At 40.0% G+C, this 7,793-nt stretch overlaps 1 long non-coding RNA gene across 1 annotated transcript in view; it reads right to left on the reverse strand.

Moving 5' to 3' along the window:
- Window positions 1–4,088: 4,088 nt before the first annotated feature.
- The window catches only part of LOC107697464 (uncharacterized), an 8,887-nt gene continuing 5,182 nt past the window's right edge, over window positions 4,089–7,793 (reverse strand). The window contains exons 2-3 of the long non-coding RNA XR_001635192.1: window positions 4,520–4,522; window positions 4,089–4,099 (exon numbers count right to left, since the gene is read on the reverse strand). This is a non-coding gene — a long non-coding RNA (uncharacterized LOC107697464). The remainder of the gene's footprint in view (window positions 4,100–4,519; window positions 4,523–7,793) is intronic.

A 7,793-nucleotide genomic window follows, 5' to 3' on the forward strand; every position in this document is an offset into this window, starting at 1 on the left:
TCTGTGGTTCAGGAGTGGCTTAACAAGTGGAATACGACAACTGTAGCCAAATTCCTTGATACGTCTGTGTGTGGTGGCTCTTGATGCCTTGACCCCAGCTTCAGTCCATTCCTTGTGAAGTTCACTTAAATTCTTTAATTGATTTTGCTTGACAATCCTCATAAGTCTGCGGTTCTCTCGGTTGGTTGTGCGTCTTTTTCTTCCACACTTTTTCCTTCCACTCAACTTTCTGTTAACATGCTTGGATACAGCACTCTGTGAACAGCCAGCTTCTTTGGCAATGAATGTTTGTGGCTTACCCTCCTTGTGAAGGGTGTCAATGATTGTCTTCTGGACAACTGTCAGATCAGCAGTCTTCCCCATGATTGTGTAGCCTAGTGAACCAAACTGAGAGACCATTTTGAAGGCTCAGGAAACCTTTGCAGGTGTTTTGAGTTGATTAGCTGATTGGCATGTCACCATATTCTAATTTGTTGAGATAGTGAATTGGTGGGTTTTTGTTAAATGTGAGCCAAAATCATCACAATTAAAAGAACCAAAGACTTAAACTACTTCAGTCTGTGTGCAGTGAATTTATTTAATACACGAGTTTCACAATTTGAGTTGAATTACTGAAATAAATGAACTTTTCCACGACATTCTAATTTATTGAGATGCACCTGTAAAGTTAATAGATTACACTATTAGGCTACTTAACTAGAGAACTAACATAATCTATAAAGGTGCAAAATGCATTTACTTGCACATATTTGAGAATCGAGATATTTCATGATATATTTTGGGAATATTTTGAATAAAAAATAAATAAATAAAACCCCTCCTGAAAAAAAACAATAGACACCATTAGAACATTTGTAATGGTTTTACTGGTTATAATATGACTTGTATGGGTTTGACTGGAAACTGTAATGGACCCTGTTGGTCTCTACTGGTAATTACTGTCTTCTATTGGTGGCTTGTTAAAATCAATAAATACTAATAGAATATGTCCCAAAACACACAACATAAAACAATTTTTAATGGTTTTATTGGTTAAAAGTTGATGGTTTGTAATGTTTGTAATGTTATTTGATGTGGAAACCACATCATTTTTTTCAGTAGGGACATAAGCCTATATCAGTTTGTGGCTGCTGACCTCTGACACTTCAATACAAAATTATTTGCCAAATAAATGAAACATGATGAAACATTCATTTTAGTTTTAATTGTTATAGATTACTTCTAGAGATTGCAGCGATACATGGTGAAAAATGACTGAATAAATAATAGGCTACTTAAAGTAGGTTAAGATGAATTTTAAAATTGTGCCCCCTAAAAGCACAAGTGGCCCCTGTCTGGCCTCCCCAGTTACTGTGGTCTAGAACCGCCCCTGGGGGTCTCCAACACGTTGCTCACAAGCTACTGCCTGATTAAACGTAGCTCGCCAAGACATGATACTTGACATATCGGCCATGAGGTTATTTTATTGTAATTATCCCATTTCGTATTTTAATTATCATTAAACCCGTATTTTATTATTGCGATTTGAAAAACTCACAGTAAATACTGCTCAGCTTTAATCAAAGTCTCACGCAGGCGCAACACGCAATAGTTTCGTTTTGTGTGAAAACATGACTGAAGGCAGACTGCTGAGGGAAATTATATGAAAGAATGTATGATTCAATTATTTGTATGAATGCATAATAGGAAACGTCTCGGTTACGTATGTAACCCTCGTTCCCTGAAGGAGGGAACGGAGACGTCACATCGGTGACAGACGAATTGGGATCTCGCTTAGAGAGACCAACCCACTTCGAGTGTAAACTAAACGAGCCAATGCACATTGGCATGCGATTATTGCATCCAGCTGCTTCTCCAACACGTTGCTCACAAGCTACTGCCTGATTAAACGTAGCTCGCCAAGACATGATACTTGACATATCGGCCATGAGGTTATTTTATTGTAATTATCCCATTTCGTATTTTAATTATCATTAAACCCGTATTTTATTATTGCGATTTGAAAAACTCACAGTAAATACTGCTCAGCTTTAATCAAAGTCTCACGCAGGCGCAACACGCAATAGTTTCGTTTTGTGTGAAAACATGACTGAAGGCAGACTGCTGAGGGAAATTATATGGAAGAATGTATTATTGAATTATTTGTATGAATGCATAATAGGAAATCGACTGTCTTCGGAAAAGTTTTGATGGCATTTGCTTTCCATCTTCTCTCCGTGTAATAAAGCAGTGTTTAGCAGCTTTGTTTACAGAGGTTACCGTGGAAACAGCTCTGTTCTGCTGTTCATAAGTGCCACCTGGGGCCGGTTGCATAAACCGTTTAGACTAGTCTTAAAAAGTTAGTCATCTAATTTTTTTTTCTTCAAGACTGGTCACAACTTTTTAAAGTCAGTTACAAAAAGGTAGATTGGTTTAATGTGAATCCAAAAAGTAAGACTGATTACCCCTTGGCTAACTGCTAGTTGGTCAAACTAGTTTGTAAGACAGGATTACCCCTTGGCAACTGCTAGTTGGTCAAACTAGTTCTTAAGACACAAGGTGCGTTCCAAATCGCGCACTAATACACTATTCTATGACGTTTTGTAGTATAAATAGTGCGAGTAGTGCGTTCACACTGAAAATTCCAAAAAGAAAAAGTGCACTTTAAATGATGCACTTAAATAACTGAAAAAATGAAGTGTGGAATGTTGAACACTTCATGCACTCAACTGTCGCAGTTTTAATTACATAGCGAAGGGGGAGGGGCTATCAGACTCCGATTATTAATCACAAAATAACCTTATAAAATTCATACACTACATGGTTGAGTATATAGTGCACAAGTACACAGTGTATGAGGGCATAATGTGTCATTTGGGACACAGTAACAGTCTTAAAGGGATAGTTCACCTTCAGTTGCTGGTCCCCATTGACTTCCATAGTATGGGGGGGGGGATGGGGTGGGACACTATGCAAGTCAATGGGGACCAGCAACTGAAGGTGAACCCTAACCGTAACCCTAACCCATGTGATTGCGAATTCAGTTCTCTGTAGTAGTTTATTGCACTTGAATGGTCAAATACACACACAGTTATTCCAAAATGCCCAATTGTGTTTACGTGTATTTATCACTTAAATAAAAATAGCTGGGTGAAAACCGGATGTGTATCAGTATATTGGGTCTGTGCTTTCAGTGCAAATTTACTCGCTGCTGTCTGTCATTAATGTTAATTAAACAACAAAACGAAGGAAAGAACACTCACTGCTGTTTTGTATCTTTAAAATGAAACATATCATATTCATATCTGAGACAGTGAAGACTATGCAGCGTTTTAAATATTACACTTTTTTCACATTTTAGACTTTTAATTTTACAATTTTGCAATTTCTGTAGTATTTGTTATTACATTGCTGTATTATTATTATTATTACCGTATTTGTTATTACTGTGGCTGCTGATGCCCATCCCCTCTACCCCACCTTCATGGGTCGCCTCTCCGCCTGCATCTTTGAGTGGGATTCAGGGGACCTCAGGCTGCTGCGGCAGGCAAAAAGACAACAGCTGATGCAGGAGGGTGTACCAGCAATTACTGATCTCCTGGTGGACAAAAGCATCAGTAAAAAGGAGCTGAGCCTTTACTGCCTTTACTGACGCACGGTGAGGAGGCGACCATACGCCTCATTTAGAGCAGAGGTGTAAAGAGTACCTAAAAACCATACTTGAGTAAAAGTACAGATACCTTACAGTGAAATTACTCCACTACACGTTACAAGTCACCAATTCCAAAACAACTTGAGTAAAAGTCTTAGAGCATCTGATTTTAACAGTACTTAAAGGTCCCATGGCATGAAAATGTCACTTTATGAGGTTTTTTAACATTAACATGAGTTCCCCTAACCTGCCTATGGTCCCCCAGTGGCTAGAAATGGCGATAGGTGTAAACCGAGCCCTGGGTATCCTGCTTTGCCTTTGAGAAAATGAAAGCTCAGATGGCCCAATCCGGAATCTTCCCTTTATGTCGTCATATGGGGGTGGACACACTTCATACTACGGGCTTTCTGGCTACAGAATCGCAAAGACTGATTTGCAACTATCCCTTAAATACTACCAGAACAAAAACTAAGAAATCTTTAAATCAGTTGTAAAAACATAAAAGACCTTTTGTTTGTTAGGTTCTGTGATCCAGGGTCACACCTGGCTGGAGAGAGATAAACATTCTCACAGACCCCTAAAGGGGGACACACCCCCTCCTCAACACAACACAATTCTACAAAAGTTTTAAATCTTTTGGGGGAAGAGAGGGAGAGGCAGAGCGGGCAGGGGGAGAAGGGGGTCGTAAATGGGCGAGGAGAGAGGTGTTGTTTGCTCTCTTTGAAGATTTCTTCTCCAGATAAGTTTTATTGTTTTATTGCATGGCATCTGTTTTATTGCATGTGAGTTCCTGAGTATTGGCTTCATGAAGAGTTCATTTCATAAGGAAATAATTTCACTCCTTTCAAGACTAATCAAGGGGAACCAATGAACAAACGGACTACAAACTGACTACAAACACCACGGGAGACAGAGAGTGACATAAAAGTCCAGGGCAAGGCACATAGAGCATGAAACAAAAACAAGAAAGAGTTGATTTGTGAAGAGAGCAATCACGTTTATTTTCTAAAACCAAAATAAAACTGAACACCTCAAAATTACAAAACCTGATTCACAAATACTTGCCAAGGAACTCGCATTCACATAAAGTAGCCTTGTTGACAAGTTTGGGTGAGAAGGGCAAAACGCACAAGATGCAGTACTTTCAGTGACCTGTAATAGGCAGTATCACATCTTTTGTAGCAGAAATAAACTGCTGCAGAAAAAGCTAGGTCCATGCAAAATGTAATGTGTAACTGCAACACTCATTTCAAATGTAGTAGAGTAAAGAGTACAGATACTCATTCAAAAACGTAGTGAAGTAGAGAGTAAAAGTTGTTAATATCTTTGATACTCAGTACAACTACAAAGTACCCGAAAAGATACTCAAGTACAGTAACTAATTACATTTACTCCAATACTTTACACCTCTGATTTAGAGGCTGCTCCAGGAGCTTGGGGGGACAAATTGGAGGGACCTTATGGGTGTTCCACTTCTGGATGAGGTGCGCATGGAGCGCAGAAACGCCATGTCAGGTGCATCCAGCACATGCCGGGTGTGCCTCTCTACACTGAGGTAGGCACCACTACAAAGGCGGGGCTCATCCTGACCAGGTATCGCTGTGCCAGAGGGTCCACATCCCTGGAATCTTTCCACTGCCACTTGAACAGGTTCATTCCAGGCATGTCTTTTTTCATTGGTATAACTGTTTTTTTTTTTTTCTTTTTCTAGGAACCAGTGCCAATGCACTGAACTTCCAGCTCTATCTCCTGGAAGGCCTGAACAGGTGGAATCAGGATCGGGGGACTGTGGCAGTGACCAGCACACCAGCATCAGTTCTTACCTACTCTGTGGATATGGCCCACTGTGTCAACACCAACAGCCTGACATTGTTTGGCAGGGCTTTTGTGCCAACTTTCAGGCCACTTGCTGAATACACTGGTATGTCTTACAATTTCACAAAGCTTAAGTCAGACCATTCTGTTTTTGTGTCAAAAAAAAAAGGTAAAATCAAATAAATAAATAAATAATCCAGGCTAGGAAAGAGCAGAGACAAAGCATTAGTTTGTCTATATGAAGAGATTTATTTTATTTGTATCATTCATCTATTTAATTATTGTGAATTGCTTTAAAATTCCAATTTATTTTAGTTATTTAAAAGATACAAAAAAGTTACATAAAATATATTTCAATTTCAGAGAAATGTGCAGCATTTTGTCTGAGAAATAATAAAAGGACACTTTTCCAATTATAAAGTCTTAAATCTCATTGTTAATTTTTTTTTGAAAATATCATATTGTAAAACCAGTATCATGAATCGTATTGCATTGTGAGTTGAGTGAATAATACTTTTATTCCCATTACACTGAGTTGCAAATATAAAAGTCTGATTACATTTGCATCTATGAATATATTTAGTCATTTATGTGTGTACTTATGTGTACTTATATTATGTGTGTACTTATGTGTCTTTTTGCTCCTTTTCATAGGAGAGCTGCTTGGTGTTGACTACCTCCTGAGTCTGACTGGACAGCCCCTGACGGTGGACCCCGAGGAGACAGAGGACATGCTGGAGGATGTGAATGAAGGCGAAGATGAAGAAGACGAGGGCTTCGGGGAAAACCATGACATTGCTGTGTCAAGTCTCTCTGATGACACAAGCTTCTCTGTCTCCTCCCGCTTTCTACCCTCCTCTGAGTCTCTTTTCTCCACCCTGGCTCCTTGTTGCAGTCAGGTGCCTCAGCATGTCCTGACGAGTCTGCGGTATGTAAATACCTTATTATTTCTCGGAGTATCTTGTGGAGCTTAGGAACCAGCCCTCTCTGGCCCTCACCAACCAGCAGGTCAGGAACATTCCAATTATAATCTGTCTTAAATCTCATTGTTAATTTTTTTTTGAAAATATCATATTGTAAAACCAGTATCATGAATCGTATTGCATTGTGAGTTGAGTGAATAATACTTTTATTCCCATTACACTGAGTTGTAAATATAAAAGTCTGATTACAGTTGCATCTATGAATATATTTAGTCATTTATGTGTGTACTTATGTGTACTTATATTATGTGTGTACTTATGTGTCTTTTTGCTCCTTTTCATAGGAGAGCTGCTTGGTGTTGACTACCTCCTGAGTCTGACTGGACAGCCCCTGACGGTGGACCCCGAGGAGACAGAGGACATGCTGGAGGATGTGAATGAAGGCGAAGATGAAGAAGACGAGGGCTTCGGGGAAAACCATGACATTGCTGTGTCAAGTCTCTCTGATGACACAAGCTTCTCTGTCTCCTCCCGCTTTCTACCCTCCTCTGAGTCTCTTTTCTCCACCCTGGCTCCTTGTTGCAGTCAGGTGCCTCAGCATGTCCTGACGAGTCTGCGGTATGTAAATACCTTATTATTTCTCGGAGTATCTTGTGGAGCTTAGGAACCAGCCCTCTCTGGCCCTCACCAACCAGCAGGTCAGGAACATTCAGCTTTCTCTACTTTCCCTCTTTGACCTGTCATACTTCTCATTTGTTATATATTATATGCTCTGCTTGCTTAGGTGAACAGTATTGTTGCTCTTTGGCAAAACCTGCTGGATTACGATAAGCAGAGGGTGGTGTTTGCTGCCACGGGGAGGTTCAGATCCCCCAAGAAGAGACAGGAGTTCACACCAGGGGTGGAGAGTGTGAAGAGGCATGCACTCACCACCGTTGCCCCAATTGCCCAGTGGCCAGATTGTTGTCACCTGATCGAGACGAGAATATTTTTGTCAGGCTCTGTGCCATCCACCAGAGTCCCAAGAAGAAGGGGACCGGCACAGTGTCCAGATGGGACCTTATCCTAGAGGACTACAGGAAGATTAGGCGGTGCATTCTGGTCAGTGCAACTGTAATGCAGCAGACCATCCTGCAGCTGGTGGACCTGAGCCATACCACCTTGGTTCAGTGGCACAATAAGAGGGTGAAAATGCAGGACAATGCAGTAGTGATGCAGGGGCTGCAACTGCCTAGCTGCTTGTCTTTTTTTCAGGAAACAGGCAGACTAGAATAAATAGCAACACAGTAGTGAACAATAAACTCTAAAAATTACAAAACAAAAATTAATAATTAATCCAAAGTTTGTTTTAGCCTTTAAAAATGTTCAAACTTTGGATTATGAATTTTTGTAAATTTATTGTTCGCTACTGTGTTGCTATTTAT

Source organism: Sinocyclocheilus anshuiensis, unplaced genomic scaffold (genome assembly GCF_001515605.1).
Source record: "Sinocyclocheilus anshuiensis isolate Anshui unplaced genomic scaffold, SAMN03320099.WGS_v1.1 scaffold1806, whole genome shotgun sequence".
Classification (NCBI taxonomy): domain Eukaryota; kingdom Metazoa; phylum Chordata; class Actinopteri; order Cypriniformes; family Cyprinidae; genus Sinocyclocheilus; species Sinocyclocheilus anshuiensis.